Source organism: Pelophylax lessonae, assembly GCF_965119305.1.
Source record: "Pelophylax lessonae genome assembly, chromosome: 4".
NCBI classification, from domain to species: domain Eukaryota; kingdom Metazoa; phylum Chordata; class Amphibia; order Anura; family Ranidae; genus Pelophylax; species Pelophylax lessonae.
This window is the reverse complement of record NC_138771.1, coordinates 495,036,980-495,057,139: the sequence shown is the minus strand read 5'-3', so window position 1 is coordinate 495,057,139 and position 20,160 is coordinate 495,036,980.

Genomic DNA, 20,160 nt, shown 5'->3' with positions numbered 1-20,160 from the left:
CAATATCGGTATCGGTTTCCTGTGACCACTAGTTAACAACTAACTGTAAGTGCATTGGATACTTTTGTTTTAATAAATTTTCAAAGGTACTGCGCTATGGTCTGATTTTGTTTCTGTGAGATACACGTGGAAGCCCAGAACAAGAGTGGACCGGGATTGAGTTGAGACACCGAAAGATCAGTGAGACAGTTGCCTTTTGGTTTGAGCAATCTGGTAAGAGGCTACACTTACTATCTGATCATTTCACGGTGACCTCCCTGAATTCCCAAGACACTACTGGGCTGACTATCCGTCCTTAACCTCTTTCTCTATGGTAAGGGGCCAATCCCCATAAAGGTGGTGGAACCCATCTGCACCCCACGGATCTAGAGGAACCCACAGAGTGGATTTTACTTTAGCCTGTGTGGGGACGATTGGGACTTTATGAACTTTTTATATGTATATGGACTATACACTGAGGTGGCAATCACTGAAATATTGGACACTTTTTCTTTGAATTATTTGTGCACCTTGTTGGTTTATGTTGATATCACATTATCCATTCATCACCACCTATTCACCATAATACACCCAGGTTTATGCACTAGGGTGTATAGCATTCACTGTACACCCGTTTAAGTGCACATCAATTTTGGAACACATCACAGGTATACGGGGGACACTCATTATAGTGTCACACCTTTTCCTGATTTGTAACATTAGTGAATTTTAGCGCACCTGATTTCTTTTTTACACATTTTCATCACCATTTGGTTCGAAGGTTGCAGCTATTCACACTACTGATCCTGTGCACTTATTTAATTTTATACACTTCAAGCTATGTGTTGGTTCTAGCACTGATTTCTGAAGGTTCAGGATACAACCAAACCTTTTTAAGGCCCCTTTCACACAGGCGGACCGTTCTGATCCGCCTGTCCGTTTTTTTTTTGGCGGATCTAAACGGTCCCCCCATGCATCTCTATGGGAGATCGGATGTCAGCGGAGACATGTCCGCTGACATCCGATCCGTCAAATCTGGACGGATGGAAACCCTATTTTCCATCCGTCCAGTGTATCGGACGGTCCATTCCCATCCGATTTCCCCCATAGAGATGCATGGGGAACTGACAGCTGTGTCTCCGCACACAGCGCGGAGACACAGCTGTCATCCTCCTGCTCAGAAAAACGGAATCCGTCCGACGGACGGATAGTGTGAAAGAAGCCTAAGGTGTGGACTGTTTGGGGAACAGTCAGCTAAAACTGCGGTTGACAATTTGATACAAATAGGAAATCATCCATGTATTTCACAATGGGAATGCACTTGGACCATAGTAAGGCTAACACTAGTGCTATAACCTTGGTGAACACTCACATACCTAAAATGCACAGGTGTGAATGAGGCCTAAGAGAAATGGTTCCTGTTGATGTTCTGCTATGCATAGAGTCCAAACTTTGATGATTTAAGCCTCACAGAACCAAAACCAGTGTAAAAGGACTCACATATTATTAAGTCCCCCATACTTTACCATAATTATACCATAACTATCATGTTTGATGTCCAACAACTCCTAATTTTGAATATTGGAATACACATTTGACGCTGATGTTATATGAGAGCTCTATTCTAATGTGTGCTAATCTGGGATGCAAATTGACTTCTCTTTGACACTGAACTGATAAGATTTGAGATTCTGGCTGGGCCGTGACTGTTATGTAAAACATGTTTATGAGAATAAGTGAAAAATATGACCAAGGCCTACCACTTAATGGCTGTATCATGACAGTGACATCACAGGTTCTCTTTAATAGTCGCTATGCTTCATCAAACATATTTATATATTTTCCCCATAGAGCTGCACATTGCAACTTCATGTAAACAATTTATAAAGTGGTAAAAACTCTGAGAGAAGCAAAGCTTTAGAACATGGTATTTTTTTTGTGATCTTAATGGACAGGTCTCTCTGTATAAGCTGAGCACACAGATGAAGAGAGCCAGAATCACGGAATCAAAACATATAAAATGCATGCAGATTTCAGCCTTTTAAAACGGAATAACAGCCAATCCAGAAGCCCCATGGTTGCAGACCAGGCACTACCCTTCAATGAATTGCCAGTCAGATGGCATCTTATATGAATCCATCAGTAGAGATAATGGAGCAATTTTAATTATTTTATTGCACTGAAGCAAAGAGCCATAAATCTGACAACACTGAACAATATGATTGATTGGGGCAGTAGGGATTCCTGCCCTCTTCTGACCTGGTACGGATGATGTAATAGAAAGCTCAGCCCATATGTGGATACATTGAGAAGCTGGATATCACACTGTAGCTGGCTGAAAGAGACCTGATCAGATCAGATCCTCGTTACAATTTCATGGTGGCAAATCAGGGATGAAGATCTCTAGAGTGTAAAGATGGAAAAAGAATAGAAGATACCATGGAGTGGCTCATTCTCCCTCACATAGACACCCAGGTCCCTACACTCACTTCCTGAGAACCTGTCATGGACGTCCTCTGTCAGTGTGGTGTCGGGAGGAAGGGGGGTCTGTCCAGTCTGGTATGAGAAGTGTGAAATAGGCTTCATACAGATCTGTGATGTAATCCCTGAAATATTGCCTCCCTGCACTGTAGGAGCTAAACTGGAATCATGCTAGAAGGAAGGCTAGGGACCACTGTGTACGTGGATGTAATCCTCTACTATCCCATCTATGGGGGAGTGGTACCTGTACACCCCCCTATTATAGTGCCCAGAGGAGAAGGGTGCTTGTACACCGCCTGATTATGCTGCCACATGGGAAAATGGTGTCTATATACCCCCATTAAACTACACTGGGGAGGGGTGCTTGTACATCCCCCTTATACCCCACTGGGAGAAAGGATGCCTCTACACCCCAATATATCACCCCAGGGGAGGAGGGGAGCCTGCACACCCCCATTATACTACCTGGAAGGTGTACCTATGTAATCCTATTCTACCACCTCAAAGTAGAGAGGGTACCTGTACAACTTCATTATACGATCTTGGGGAAGAGGCTTGTAAACCTTCATTATATTACCCCTGCCTGTACACCTCTATTACAGCACCTCAATGGGGTCTGGTGCCAATGCGCACCCATTATACCACCATGGGGGGAGGCATGCTTGTACACGCTCATTAGACAATTCCAGGGGAAGGAGTGTTTGTACATCCCCTTTATACTATCCCAGAAGAGATGGGTGCCTGTAAACCCCCATTTTACCACCCCAGGGGAAGGGGGAGGGATGCCTGTAACTCTCTAATAAACCATCCAACTGGGGCCTGTATACCGCCATTATACCACCCCAGGGGGGAGGTAAAACACCATAGGGAAGGAGGGGGCCTGTACACTGCCATTACACCACCCCAGGGGAAAAGGTGCCTGCATTCCACTATTATATTACCTGGGGAAACTCTGGGGCCTGTAAACCCTTATTTTAGAGTAGAAGTTCCTGTACACCCTCTAAAACACCATAGGGGGTGGGTGCATGTACATTCCCAATATTCTCCCAGGGAGGAGGGGTGCCTGTATACCACCCCAGGGGATGAGGTGCCTAAATACCATTTTCCCCACTAAGAGAAGTGGTGCCTTTACACCCCCATTATACCCCCAGTGGGGAAGAGGTGCCTGAACACACCCATTATAACCCCATGGGGGGAGGGGTGGCTGTACATCCAAACCCCCCCCCCGCCCCAGGAGGCAGGCATGCCTGTAACCCCCATTATACCTCCCCCTCCAGGGGAAATGCATTTAGTGTGGCTATTGAGGGAAATAGTTGAATTTATCCTTTCCTTTAACAGGAAGACAAAGCTGTTAGTTCTGAAGTGAAATCTCAAAGCATCGTGTGTGGATAGGTTCGTTTTTTTTTTTTTTTTCTTCAAGAAAATATAATTTTTATTGAGCTTAAACAGAACACTGAATAAATATCACCAGAAATAAACAAATCTTTAGACAGTGACAGTAGTGCAGGTAGTACAAAATGGGAAAATAATAACAAAAATTGTAATACTCGGGTGTATAACATACCTCATTAAAATGTATAGCATGTGCAGTATATGGCATATACAGGAGCATCCATAGAACAACAAACCGTTATACCTAAAACATGCAAACATATTTGCATGACACATACCTCAGCATTCTGTCTAGAACCCACTGGAAACAATAACTCTAAACAGGAGGAACACTGGCAGATAACACAGGGAGGAAAAGAGGGAGGGAGGGGACAAGAAGTAAGGGAAAAAGGAGGGGAAGAGGGAGAGATAGATGAGGAAATGGGGGGAGAGGAGAAAGGTTAGGGGACAGTCATACCACTGCAAAGTACAAGCAAATATATTTAAGGAAATCACAGCTCACCCTGAGAGCAACCTGTTCATAACCAACTGAGGTGGAGCCAAGGCAGGGTCATCTAGCCAGGGCTGCCACAGTGAGGCAAATTTCTTGTGCGCCTTTCGGTGCTGATACATCAGTTTTTCTCTAATCAGAGAAGCATTAACCTGTGCAATCCACTGCTCTGTGCCTGGAACCCTGGAGGAGATCCAGAATCTAGCAATAAGTTTACTGGCAATATAGAGTAATCTTAAAATAGCCACATGCGCATTCGGAGACAGGGTGTCAACCTCCAGAGCCCCAAGCAAGCAGACCACAGGATCTCGTAGTAATTGAAAATGATACACTCTAGATATTGTGGCAATCACCACCGACCAGTAGCGAAATAATTTGGGACACCTCCACAGCATATGTATAAGCGTGCCCTGCTCCCTGTCACATTTCGGGCACATGGGAGTAGACCTGCGGCCCCAACGAAACAATTGTACGGGTGTTCTGTACGCCCGATGGAACAACATTAGGTGAGAAACCTTATGGGATGCCGATACGGACACCAACGGGATCGAGGTAAGGCATAAGTCCCAGGTTTCCCCATCTATGGGGCCAAGGTCTCCCTCCCAACCCACCCGGGCCGGAGAGTAGCCGGATCCTGCAAAGAGCCTAGAAGGAGAGGATACACTATAGAAATCATGCCCTTATCTGTGACCTGAAAACATCCCCAATTAAGCAATGAGTAGCAAGTTGAAAGGTAGAAACTCGGGCCTGGGCCGAAACGGCATGTCTCAACTGCAAGTACCTAAAGAAGCAGTGCCTGGGAACATCAAATTCTCTCTGCAGATCCTGGAAAGATTTCAACACATGGGCTCTAAACAGTTGTGCCATGAAATATAGGCCACAGGCCTCCCAGACCTCCACACCCTCCAGACGGAGCAGCTCTCCGAAATTGCAGTTGTGCCAGATCGGGGTCTGCAAAAGGTAACCCCTGATCTGCAACATCCCTCTGACGCAGCGCCAAACCATCCGAAGCATCGAGATTGTCGGCAATCTTGCCACCATATGCGAAAACCCTGCTTCAAGATGGACAAGCACCGGGTGAGGAGAGTCCGACGGGACCAGAAGGGACCCAATAGGATCCAGGGGGTCCTGGAGCCCCCATCCCCCCATGTGCTGAATATGAGAGGCCAGAAAATACACTCTAGGATTGGGGACCGCCAACCTACCACAATCCTTGCCCAGCTGGAGGGTAGAAAGTTTAATCCTAGCCACCTTTTTACACCATATCAGATCACGGTATTGGGAGTCTATCCTATGGAACCACCTCCTGGGTATCCACACAGGAGACCTGTGAAGGATATACAGGAACCATTTTGATTAGGTTAACTCGACCAGCTACTGACAAGGGGAGTTTACACCAGCTTGTGCATTTAGAGCGAAACCTTTGCAACAGAGGTACCAAGTTCATCTCAAGATATTGAGCAGGGTCTGGAGATACACGGATCCCTAGATATTTAAAAGAGTCAACCACCCTTACCGACGATGCACAGTCAGAAAGGGGAGCAGTAAGAGGATCTAGGGGCATCAGGACCGACTTATCCCAGTTTATGGAGAATGCCGACAAAGACCCAAAGTAGTCTATAAGGGACATCACTGCCCGCAGTGATTTCCGTGTGTCACGCAGGTAGAGTAGGGTATCATTCGCGTAGAGCGAAATGACGTCTGTATATGAGTCCCTTCTGAAGCCCACTATCTCAGATGAGGCCCAAATCTGTGCCGCTAAAGGCTCCAGCGCCATGGCGAACAGCATTGGAGAAAGCGGGCAGCCCTGTCTGGTGCCTCTATGAAGACAGAAGGGTTCAGAAAGCTCCCCATTAATTCTCAGTTTTGCCGTCGGAGCGGCATAAAGCACCCGTATCGAGGTTAGAAAATTCTCACCTACGCCGAAGCGTCGTAGGACCGCCCACAAGTACACCCATTCAACACTGTCAAATGCCTTAGCGGCATTCAGTGAAAAGACAGCTCTATTACCCGGATTATCTACTGGAATTTGAAGGTTCAGAAACAGGCGCCTAAGATTTAGGGCCGTTGATCAAGCCGGGATAAATCCCGATTGATCCCTATGTATAAGCTTATAAATAATGGAAGAGAGTCTGGAGGCTAGAATTTTAGCAAAAATTTTTACATCCGCTGTGAGCAGGGAAATGGGCCTGTATGAATCAGCCAACAACGGGTCCTTGTCAGGTTTTAACAGGAGGGCGACAATCGCTTCAGACATGGAAGCGGGCAAGCTCCCAGTCTGAAACGCTGCATTATATACACGAAGTAAGATAGGCACCAATTGTTCAGCGTAGCGCCCATAAACCTCCGAGGGGATACCATCCGCCCCAGGAGATTTACCATGCTGAATAGACTTCAAGGCAGCATGAATATCATATTCCGTAAGAGGAGCATTGAGCATAGCCACATCCGAGGCAGACAGAGAGGGCAAATCGCAGGCATCCAAAAAACTCTCGATCTCCTGTGGACTTGCCGATATTTTGAAAGAATAGAGGTCTGTAAAAAACTCTCCCTATGTCGGACGTGGCATGCCAGTGCACTCCCTGAGGGTCTTTAATCGTGTATATAAAAGCCGCATTGTTGTGCAGGATAGGTTCATTTTAGATAGATGTGAATTTTTAAATAGAACAAATTAAAACCAAACTCCAGCTAAGACTTTATAAGCAGTTGGGCCTCATTTACATTTGTGCTGCTCCCCCTTAAGAGGCAAAGGCCGTGGCTGGTAGTGTATATATGCCAATGCTTTGCAAAAGTTATCCCCACTGTTGCGTTTGATGGACAGTACCTCCCGCTGAATGCAGCCTATTCAACAAAATGGGGGCGCTCCACACCTGCCCTGCAACTGCACGCAATGCACTAGTGTGAGATTTAAAGGGTTCCATCTTATTTTGGAAATAAGTTACATCAAAAAATTGTGACTTTGGAAACAGTGGAGGGGTATTGTGGAAATCAGAGTTAAAGTGGAGCTTTCGGTTTACAGGCCAACCCGTCAGGCAGTTGCTATACAGTACAATGTGGCCCTTCCCCCATTGATTGCACGCTGACTTACAGAGACATAACTGGGTCACATAACGTTATCAGGCCGTACAAAGCACAATAATGACTAAACTCGTCTGTCTCTTACAGGTATATCAAACTGACAGTCCTGCGTCTTTATGACGCTTCAGTTTCACCTTGTCCCTTCATTTACAGTTCATATAGACTCAGAGTGATTGTTTTAACTTCTGTGGTTTTCAGTTGTTGTTTTTCAAGGTTCACTTGTTTATAAACTGTGTTATATAATTTTTTATATTCACTTGTGTAAAAACTGGATTTTTGACTTACCGTAAAATCTTTTTCTCTGAAATTCATTAACAGACGCAGCTCCATATTCTTCTTAAACATTGGGTTATGCTATCCCCTACAGGAGTATGACACTAGGCAGGAAAAAACATTACCACGCCTAGGGGACATCCATTCACTCTGTTATGGGATTACGTTTTGTTGCAAGCAGTGTCAGAAGTAAAAAACCCCAACCCACTCATGGGTGATGCGTCTGTCAATGAATTTCAGAGAAAAGGATTTTATCCAGGTTTTCTCTATCGTTCATTGACAGACGCAGCTCCATATTCTTCTTAACTATTAGTATGTCCCAAAGCAGTATTTGCATAAGGGGTGAGAAAATGCAGAGAAAGAACGTAATTCCCCAAAGGCTAAACTTAGCCAACCAGGTAACATGGAGCTCAACTAGGAACAACTGGAGCTCACCTAGAAACAACATACACCCTCAAAGATAAAAAAATTGCTCTTTTAAACAGCACCCTGCAAAACCTCGCAGGCAAAAGAAGCATCCGAGGATGCCAACACATCTACTTTGTAGAATTTAGTGAACGTGTGCACAGGTGACCTAGTTGCCGCCTTGCAAACTTATATTACTGACGCCTGATGGCGAAAGGCACAAGAGGCACTCAGCGCCCTAGCAGAATGCGCCTTCACAAGCCAAGGTGGAATCTGACCCTTTAGTGAATACGCCTTTACTACCGTCTGCCTGATCCATCTGGATATGGTCACAGCAGATGCAGCCAATCCCTTCCGAGGTCCTTCTGTGAGGACAAAAGGAGAGTCTGTTTTCCTGAAAGACTCAGTAACCACCAGACAAACCCTAATTGCCCGAACCACAGCAAAAGAATGTAAGGCAATTTCCTTGGGATGCTTGGGCTTAGGACAGAGTAGCACAAAGTCTTTATTCAATAGGAATCCACCTTAGGAAGAAACAACTGATTAGATCGAAGTACCACTTAATCTCTGTGGACCACCAGAGAAGGAGAACGGCAGGACAGCATCGTCAATTTAGACACTCTGCGGGCAGAGGTAATAGCCACCAAAAAGGCTACCTTCTGTGACAGTGTAAGCAGAGGAATCTCCCTAGGTTTTCAAAGGGAGGTTTTTGAAAAACAGACAGTACCAAGTTAAGATCCCACGGAGGTAACGGAAACCGTATCAGAGGAGCCACATGACAAACTCCCTGGATAAAAGTGCGAATCAAAGAATGCGTAGCTAAAGGACGTTGAAAAAATACCAAAGCCGACACCTGGCCTTTAATAGTACCCAAGGCCAACCGCTGCTCAACCCCTCTTTGGAGGAAAGCCAATGTACTAGCCACTGAAAAGCAGCGTGGATGCACCTTAATCAATTCACACCATGAGATGTACGATTTCCACGTACGATGATAAATCTTTCTTGAGGTAGATTTTCTAGCCTTCAACAGTGTAGGAATCACTGAGTCAGAAAGAACCCTATCCTTTAATAACCTGGCTTTCAAGAGCCACGCCATTAAAGTCAGCAACTGTAAAGCAGGATGGAAGATTGGCCATTGAGATAACAGATCTTCCCTGAGAGGTAGTCTCCAAGGAGCATCGCCAACCAACCTTACCAGATCTGCATACCAAGACCGGCGATGGCCAGCCTGGGGCTACCAGAATGACTGGAATCCCTTCCACCTCTATTCAGTGCAGAAGCCTCGGCAGAAGTTTCAGCAGAGGAAATGCATAGATCAGCCAATACTGATCCCAAGGAGCCACCAGTGTGTCTGTGGCGTTGGCCAGAGGATCCTGAGACCTGGCTACAAACCTCTGTACCTTCTTGTTGAGCCGAGAAACTCACAGGTCTACATCGGGTGTCCCCCACCGGACACACAACAGGTGAAACACCTCCGGGTGCAGGGACCATTCCCCCTGCTCCAACACCTAATGACTCAAGTAATCCACCGGCCAGTTTTCCACTCCGGGTATATGCACAGCGGAGAGGGCTGGAACAAAATTTTCTGCCCATATCAAGATCTCGGCCACCTCCTGGGCTGCCAGGACACTCTTGGTGCCCCCTTGATAATTGACGTAAACCATGGCCGTGGCATTGTCTGATTGAATCCGAACTGGACAACCCTGCAGATGATTTGTCCAGTGACTCAAGCAAAGCTTTATCGCTCTGAGTTCCAGAATATTGATCGGAAGTCTGGACTCTTTCAGAGTCCAGGTCCCATGGACGCACAGCTTTCCAAGTACTTCCCCCCCCCCCCGCCCCAGCTGGAAAGGGTGGCATCCGTGCATATCACGGTCCAATACAATGGAAGAAGGGATTGCCCTGACGCAGGGTCAAAGAACGGAGCCACCAAGGAAGAGTACTTCGTGCATTTTTACTCAACCAAATGGGATTGTCCAAAGATTTTGGATCCTTGTTCCACTTGACAAGACTACCCCTTTGCAGAGGTCTCATGTGGAACTGAGCAAACGGAACCGCCCCGAAGGTAGACACCATCAGGCCTAGAGCTCACATGCAAGTCCGCAATGAGGACAGAGTGCTTGATAACAGCAACCGAATCACCCTCTGCAACTTTGCCGGGGGAAGAAACCCCCTCGCAGAGGCTGAGTCCAGATTCAGTCCCAGATAAATCATTTTGGAGGCAGGGACCAGAGCAGATTTTCTGAAATTGATTGTCCAACCGAACTCTTGCAGAGTCTGTACAGGGATTGACAGATCGCCCACCAGAACTGAGTGGGAGTCTGCTCTTAAGAGAAAATCGTCCAGGTACCCTGGTACCGCAATCCCCCGCTGTCACAGTAATGCCAAAACCGGAGCCAACACGTTGGTGAAGACCCTGGGAGCAAACCAATCTATTAACCTTCTACGATGAAGTGAGCTGCCACCTAGATAAAGGTAAGCCTGTGGATGTGGTGTATCTGGACTTTGCAAAGGCCTTTGACACCGTTCCCCACAAACGCTTACTGTACAAACTAAGGAATGTAGGTATGGACCATAGGGTGAGTACCTGGATAGAGAACTGGCTCCAGGGGAGAGTCCAGAGGGTGATGATAAATGGGGAGTACTCGGATTGGGCGGGTGTGGAAAGTGGGGTCCCCCAAGGTTCTGTCCTGGGACCAATCCTGTTTAATTTATTCATAAATGATCTAGAGGAGGGGATATCTAGTACAATCTCGGTATTTGCGGATGATACTAAACTAAAGTAATGCACTTGGGATGGGTGCACTTGGTAATGCACATCAGAAACACAAAAGCAAGCTACTCACTGGGGGGGGGGGGGGGGAAACCTCTGGGTGAGTCTAGGATGGAAAAGGACCTGGGGGTACTGGTGGACAACAGGCTTGGCAGTGGCATGCAATGCCAAGCCGTTGCAAGCAAAGCCAACAGAATACTGGCATGTATAAAAAAAGGGGATTTGCTCCAGAAATAAAGAGATTATTCTCCCACTCTACAAGACTCTGGTCCAGCCACATCTGGAGTATGCTGTCCAGTTCTGGGCACCGGTCCTCAGGAAGGATGTGCTGGAACTGGAGAGAGACCAGAGAAGGGCAACAAAAATAATTAGGGGAATGGAGGACATCCCCTCTTCACTGTTGGTCCACAACAGGGAGGGAAACTTCAAGTGTTTTGGAGCAGATTTCAGGTGTGCCGCTGTGGGTGTGGGGAGTCTGGGTGTGGGGTGGAGCCCTTGAGGTTACCCATGTGTGTTTTTATGAGCTGGGACGCTTTTTGCACTGGTATATAGTTAGCCCTTGAACATTCAATTTTTTTGGTTTATTTACCAATACGTGTTATATGTAATTTTTTATCATCTTCACCTCAATAAAGTACATTTTTCAAAACTTTTCAATATACCTGTGTTTGAGCCAATCTTTGCAACTTCTTTGGTGTTGGTTTTCAGCAAGTGAGGATTATAACTAGTGATCGACCGATATCGGTTTTTCGTTGCCGATACCGATATTTTGGCCATCGCATATCGGTATCTGCTGATATTTTTGCACATTTAAAAGTTTGCAAAATAAACACAAATTTCGACACAAATCTGTTACTGAACATGTAAAACTTTATTTATTAACAATTTTAACATTAAGGGCTCGTTCTTCACACCTTAACTGCATGAGAACTGATAGGAAAACTTCAATTGCAGGGACATTTAGTTTCACATCATTCTGATTGTGGATTAATGTGCTTCAGTAGTGCAATCACTCACTGCAATAATTTTAATTCACTACTGCAGTGGAGTCAGTGCAAAACTGCTAGGAAAAAAGCTAGACATCGGATTGGATTGGAGTCAGTGGACTACCTCTGCAGTAGGGCACTCTCTCACTGCAACTACTGCAGTCACTGAAAAATTGCTAGAAGAAAAGATAGGCAACACAACAGCTACACAGTGGATTGGACTGGAGTCAATGGACTACTTCTGCAGTATGGCACTCACGGCAACTACTGCAGTCACTGCAAAAAAGCTAGAAAAAAAAGCTAGGCAACACACCAGCTACACAGTGGATTGGACTGGAATGGAGTCAGTGGACTACCGCTGCAGTAGGGCACTCACTGCAGTAGCGATTTAAGAATATTGCAGCAGTGAGTGGCGCACTACTGCAGCAGTAGCCCACTGACTCCAATCCACTGTGTAGCTAGACAGTGGATTGGAGTGGACTCAGTGGACTGGTGGACAGACACTACTACTACACTTTCAAATCAATACTCCCAGTTAAGTAGAATATTATAGGGCAGAAAGCATAACATTTCAGCATGTTCACCAGTTAAACGGCTTCTTTTCTTTTTATAAATCGCAGCCACTTGACTAAAACACACTCACTTGGTACCGAGGAAGGAGGAGCAGAAAGGTATCTTCTAGCATGAGAAGCAAGTCTTTTGTAGCGTGCCTCATTTTCTTTCCACCACTGAAGAGGAGCACTTTTTCTATCAATTACTGGTTCCTTCAAATAGAGATGAAGTTCATCATCCAGCCTCATTATTGCAGATTAAGAAGAATCCTCTGCATGAGGCCCCAATAAAACACTGAACATGGCATCTATTTCACCACGATTAATTTTCTCTTCTGTCCGTTGTCTTTTTGGACATTTTTCTCCTGCATCCTGCTCTTCCACATCAGAAACCTTCTCTTCTTGACTTTTCATCAAGAGGAACATCCTGCACCTTCTGTTGAACTTGAATCTCTTCTGGCAGCCATTGTTTTGCCTTGGCCAATACATCATTAGAAGAGAATGGATGGTTCTTGTATCGAGGATCCAAAAGACATGCAAGCACAACATTTTTATTCTCCTCATGCTTCTCAAACCGTTTGGCGAGGCTGTCCCTCATGGCCTGCCTACATGCTTTAATGCCATGTGTGTTGGGTCCTTCCCATTGAAGAAGCATCTTCAGCACTCTCACACATGGGATGACAGAGGACACAGATGAGTCGTAATGACTCACCTCTAGTGTCACTTCCTTAACCGGTTGCCGACTGCGCACAGTATATTTACTGCGGCAGTCGGCCCCGGCCAGGCAGAGTGACGTAGGTCTACGTCGCTCGCCTGTCACTCCTTCTAGAGCCAATAGCGGGCGGGCGCGCGCCCGCCTCGGCTCGTTCACGGAGGAGTGCGGGAGTGTGACTGGCGGACCCGATGTCCGCCGGTCACACTACGATCGCCGGTACAGCGGGAGAAAGACAGAGCGGCTTATGTAAACAAGCCGCCTGTCAGTTCTCCCTGTGTAAAAGTGAAGATCAGACAGTTCTACTATGTAGAACTGTTGATCTTTGTTTTTACACTAGTAGACCTGTCCCTGCACAGTTAGAATCACGCCCCTAGGACACACTTAACCCCTCCCTGTCCAATACTGTTAACCCCTTCCCTGCCAGTGTCATTTTTGCAGTAACAGTGCATATATATAGCACTGATTACTGCAGTAATGTCACTGGTACCCCCAAAAGTGTCAAAAATGTCAGTCAAGGGTCCGATCTGTCCGCCGCAATGTCGCAGTACCGCAAAAAAAATCGCAGATCGCCGCCATTACTCGTTAAAAAAAAAAACACCAAAAATGACAAAAATCTTTCCCTTTGTTAGTAAACGCGATAACTTTTGCGCAAACCAATCAAAATACGCTTTTTGCGATTTTTTTTTACCAAACATAGGTAACGTAAAACAAATTGGCCGAAAATGTTAAAAAATTTTGATTTTTACATTTTTTTTTGGGGGAATTTCATATAAAAAAAATGAAAAATATTGTTGTTTTTGCAAAAATTACGCTCTTTTTTTGTTTATAGCGCGTGATCAAAAAATCGCACAGGTGATCAAATACCACCAAAAGAAAGCTCTGTTTGTGGGAAAAAAAGGACGTGAAATTCGTTTAGGTACAGCGTCGCACGACCGCGCAATTGTCCATTAAAGTCACGCAGTAAAAAAATTGCAAAAAAACCCCTGGTCTTTTAGCAGGAAAATCCTCCGGTGGTAAAGTGGTTAATGGGTAGGAGCATCTCAATAATGTTGGCTACTATGTCCCACTGATCAGCAGTAGGACAAGAATGTCCTCCAAGTCTATATTCACCAGAATAGATAGTGAGAGCTCGCTTCTGCTCCAGCATCCTTCCTTTGTAACATGTGTATCGTTGAGTTCCATCGTGTTGGAACAGTCTGTATCAAGTTGTTTTTGGGTAGGCCAAGGTCTTCCTGAATGCACCTCAGTCGCTGCTTGGCAAGAATAGAATGATGGAAATGGCCTGCGCACTTCTTCAGCATGCTAATTATGTCAAGCAATGCTTTCTGGTTTGACAGACCATCATTTACCACAAGTTGGAGGGTGTGTGCCATGCAACTGAGGTCTGACACTTCAGCAAGTCTCATACCTTTAACCATGTACGCTCCACTGTCTCGCAGCACAAGCATCACTCTGTCTTTTGTGATTCCCCATTCTTCAAGCATGCCTAGAAACATTTCTCGAATGTACTCCCCTGTGTGGAATCCTTGCATCACTTTTGTATTCAACACCAAATGCCTTCTTGTCCATCCGCTGTCAATGAAGTGGCATGTAAGGCTCATTAGTGATTCTGTTTGTCCTGACCAGCAATCAGTTGTGAATGAGAGTGAGCTGCCAGCATTCTCTGGTTTCAGCATAGCCTTTACTTTCTCAACGACCTTTGGGTGAATCTTTTGCAGCATTTCAGTTCGATAAAATTTGCCACTCTGCAGTGTGTACCTTGGCTCAAGCATGGACACCAACTGCTGAAATCCAGAGTCAGACACTATTGTAAATGGCTGGTTATCAGTGACCATCATCTATGTGATGACTCTGTCCAGCAGTTGGGATCTTCCATCAGATTTTAGCCACCTGTTTTTTTTTCCGAAACATATCTGCTATTGTTGCCTGGGATAGTGATGTTTTACCTTGCGATTCATTTTGTTTTTTCTGTCCTGCATTATACAATTCAACATGATGAACTCTTAGATGGGCCCAAAGATTAGACATATTTTTTGTTTTTGAAATTATTGATCCCATGCTTACATTGCTTTTGCAAGTGTTGCACAGTGCTGCTGATTTTCCTGGAGATGGAGAAGAGAAATAGTCCCAGACCACACTTTTAATTTTTCTATCTCCATCCATCTCCATTGAAACTTGAAAAGACACGAATATAGGCTTAAACAAAATTGCTGGCTGGCAACCTGTGGTGATGAGGGGCTAACACCCTTTAGTGGGTGGCTGGCTGGCACCCTGTGGTGGGTGGGTGGCTGGCAGGCACCCTTTGGTGGGTGGGTGGCTGGCACCCTGTGCTGGCTGGCTGGCACCCTGTGGTGGGTGGCTGGCTGGCACCCCTTAGTTGGTGGGTTGGTGGCGTGGCACCCTTTGGTGGGTGGCTGGCATCCTGTGGTGGGTGGCTGGCTGGCACCCTGTGTGGTGGGTGGCTAGCAGGTACAGTCAGACAGAGCCTGTGGCTGGCTGACAGGTAGGCCTGAGGGTGTGTGGGACTGGGTGGCTATGTTAAACGGGCACTGTGTCTGTGACTGGTCTTTGATAGAACTAGTAGAAGATCACTCACTGTCCCGACCGACTGTGTGCACAGCAGACTCCAGTGTGGCCGCGGCGGGTAAAACACACTGTAAACGAGGCTGAGGGAGGCGGCCTAAGAAGGCTGCAGAAGCTGCCCAGTGCGTGGAGGCGCGTCGCAATATACGCAATAACATCACAGCAATATCGGTAAATCCAAAGGCCGAAAAAGTGAAAGTGCATATCAGCCCTCGATATATTGGTGTTGCAAATAATCGGTCATTCTCTAATAATAACCCCTGTCAGATTTTTTTTCACCATCTATGTCCCATTGTGGAGACTTACCTTCACTTCCTGTCCCAAAGCTAAACAGGAAGTGAAAAGAAATACCTGCAAATTAGGGAATTATTTGGGGACCCCCAGGTCATCAGAACTAGTATCCCAATAGGAAGAGTTCCCCTCTATTACTTTTCTGGAGACAATCCAAAATTTGGGGTTTTATTTTACTTTCAATGATAATGGTAAACAGGCAAATAGAGAGGGTGAATCTCCTTAAAGGAGTTGTAAAGTCAGAAGGTTTGTTATCTTAATGCATTCTGTGCATTAAGATAAAAAAAAACCTTCTGGGTGTAGCAGCCTCCCCAGCACCCCCTAATACTTACTTGAGGTCCATCTCTTTGCAACGATGTCCACGAGTCCCTCGGCCATCTGGGACTCTTCTTCCTGATTGGCTGAGACACAGCTGCAGCCCCATTGACTCCCATGGCTGTCAAAGTCAGATAATCAATCATGAGAGAGAGAGGGGGTGGGGCCAAACGGCAGTTCCATGTCTGAATGGACACACTGCAGCTCGGCTCGGGTGCCCCCATAGCAAGCTGCTTGCTATGGGGGCACTCGATAGGAGGGAGGGGCCAGGAGCTGCAAGGAGGGACCCGAGAAGAGGAGGATCAAGGCTGCTCTGTGCAAAACCAACTGCACAGAAGAGGTAAGTAGAACATGTTTATTTATTTTTTTTAACCAAGACTTTACAATCAGTTTAACGGGGCCACAGACAGCAATTCTAATCCCTCTCCACTCCATCCAAAAATAAATTTTTTTTTTTACCTTTAGTTAGATTTTAAGGGTGCATTCAAACCTATGCATGCATTACTCCCCCAATGTCTGATGCTGCATGTTGGTTGATTGTGCTGTAAGTGCATTTGGTGGTGTGTCCATTCTTTTTTAATAGGTTCCCAACTCGCATTCACACAGCTAAAAATGCACATGACCGTCATCACATATTCCAGTAGACATCCGTAGTGGGAAAAAGCGTCATGTGAATTTGTTTGCACATGCACTGAGGACCTATATGTAAAGGATTGGCACATACAGAAAACGCATGTATAGCAATGCACATCAACACGCATTGAGTTTCAATGGGCACTGTAATGCGCTTGCATAGGTTTGAAAATTCCAGGTGCATTTGTGACATTGTAAATAATTTTTATCTTGTATGTCCTGCGCCAATGTTGACCTATGACTAAATAGAACCACTCTGAACAATAACCTGAGACCACAAATAAAGCAAATATTAATCTCAATTAAAATTTATTGTCAAGTAAAATCAACACAGAATATTCTTCCCTTGAGATCTGCAGAAATACATTCATGATGCTCATAATAAAAACATAGCCAAAAACCCCACCTCATACCACTTCTATTTAATGGCCTAAAAGAGGCGTGACTGATCAGTTTGTGGGGATTTGAGAAATGTCAAGCAGGGAGCATGTCCTGAATAATAAAAAAAGACTGCAGAGGAGCATAGAGTTCATGACATCTTTGGAAGAAATTGCACGTTTATCGCTGTGGGTCAGCACTGTTAATGATATCATACACATAGAGTTACTCCAAGCATCTGAGAACGATAAAATGAGTCATCCATGAACCCAAGGGGTGGTCTGATGGCACTTCTCCAATTTGGTCTTCTCTGAAGAAGGACAGACTCTAACCTTCATCTACCCTATAGGACCACCCTATAGGACCACCTAATCTTATCCCAAGAACTTTGAACATTATCCAAATTGTTGCAGATCAGGCCCCCCCCCCCTTTTTTTCCCTTCTCTCTCCACACCCCACCTTACCTTTACTTACTCGCACTGTAGCATAGCTTAGTTTTTCTTTACAGGAGCATCTGTAAACCCCTTTGATACTGCTACATGCACTGGAATTCTCTGAACTCACTTCCCTTTAGGAATGCTAAGAAAAGTCACTTAACTTTGCCTGTCATTGGTTTATGTCTCATACCCCATAAGATGCTTTGTTGTATGATGTAATAAAGCTGTACCTTGTTTTCATTCTTCTGTTTATTCTCTAAGATTGCAATAAACGAAGATTCAACCATAAAAATGAAAATAGAATATATTAAAAATGGACTAGGCCTGACAATCTCAATTCACTAGAGCAAAACAATAAATATAATCAAAATAAATAAAATTTGAATTCAAATAAATCTCAATATCCCTGAATTGACATCTCTTTGTAATTCAATAAAATTGTAGTTTCTCTCTTTACAGTGCAGTTATATTAGGATAAGGCACAGAAAGGGTGGCTTTGTGTGGCAGGCACTATTCCTGGCCCTGGGACGGGAGGATGGGCAAGTGGGCTGATTAATTTAAAAAAAAAAAAAAAACGGAGTATGTGCAGTGTTGACAACAGTAACCATTAGACCTGCAATGAGAAAAGTAACGCTATCTGATGCCAATGCATTGGGCAACGGCACAATAACTATCTATTTGTGAAAAGTCCCTGCGATACTGCACAAAAAAAAAGTAATGTAGAACCAACACCAAAATAATAGTGTATAACGAGCTGCTACCACTAAAAAGTGTATATTACCACACATTCAAGCAATAATGATTAAAAATATAGTGCCATGCTCTATATAACATGCAATATTTAAAAATTCCTGTGCATGTGTAGTACGCATGTCACTATATACAACATGTGTTTGCCTAATATTTCATATGCCAAAAAAAAACAAACAAACAAAAAAAAAAGGTGCTTTTATCAATAGACATGTTAAAACTGTGGTCCCCGCGCTTATGGACTGAGTGTTAAATTATGTGCTAATAGATAAAATTTAAATAAAAGCTGCTGGCTGCAGTGAAAAGTGCTAGTGCTCTTTGAAATGTAGAATGTGATTGGTAGAATGTGATAAAAAGTGATTGGTCGAGTGAGTACCACGTGATTCCAGGCCGGGGGGATTGTATATTGCGAGAGCAGCGCACCGCCGAGCCGTTCTATAGAATCTTGCATGCTTTTTAATCATGTTTTGTGAGTATAAACCCCGCTGTGTTACCCCAATAAATGAAATGTGAAAACGATCTTCACTATGTTTAGTTTTCTTTTCTGAGGACACCGGGGATGAATCTATGTTTTCCAGCAACAAGCCTTTCTAACAACCGGAGAAGCTGTATGCAAAGTCCTTTTTTCCATGCCTGTTATATTCTACTTGATGGTAAGTAGATACCCAAAGGGGGAGACCCCGCATACAAGCACAGATTGAGCAGTCAAGCACTAAAAATGGTTTGGAATGGTTTGGAAGAATTTAATATCCGAAAGGATGATTAATGGACACTTTATTTGAAGCAATAATTTATATTATCACTATTTAGCAAAAGCACTATTTATGGTGATTGGATGATATTTTTTATTGTTTATAAGCACTATTTATATTGGATGTAATTTATATTTTGTAAATTAATTGTTTACATCATCATTTTAAACACTCATTATCAAGTAATATTCACTATTTAAAGCAGCGCTGCAATCACATTCTACATTTATCAATAGACAGCCTCTTCAGAGCCACTAAACAGGGGTCTTCAAACTTTGGCCATCCAGTTGTTCAGGAACTTCAATTGCCATCATGCTTAGTCATGTCTGTGAATGTCAGAGTTTTACAATGCCTCATGGGATGTGTAATTCCATAACAGCTGGAGGGCCGTAATTTGAGGATCCCTGTGATTAACAGATAACATGAAAAAGTAAAAAACAATAAATGAAGTCCCAATCAATCAAAAAGCCAATGATGAATGTTAATGACTTCTCTGTGATTTTCAATTTTCATATACAATGTGTGACCAACCACCTCCACATTAAGTAAATGGGTGTACGTTGATGATGACATCAAACTCCTCTCACCTAAGAGAGCACATGGAGTGTGCCTTGTGGCATATCAAAGTACTTTTTGGTCTCTTTAAAATACAGTGAGGTAACATTTATGAGTTGAGGGTCCATCCATTTACTTATTGTGGTGGTGGTGGTGTCACACATTGTATATGAAGATTGAAAATCACAAAGAAGTCATCAACACACATTATGGGATTTTTGATTGATTAAGACTTCATTTACAGATGTGTTTCACTTTTACAGGTTATCTGTTAGTGGATCTAAAGAGGCTGTCTATTGATAAAAGCACCTGTATTCTTTTTTAGCATATCAAGTGATATTAG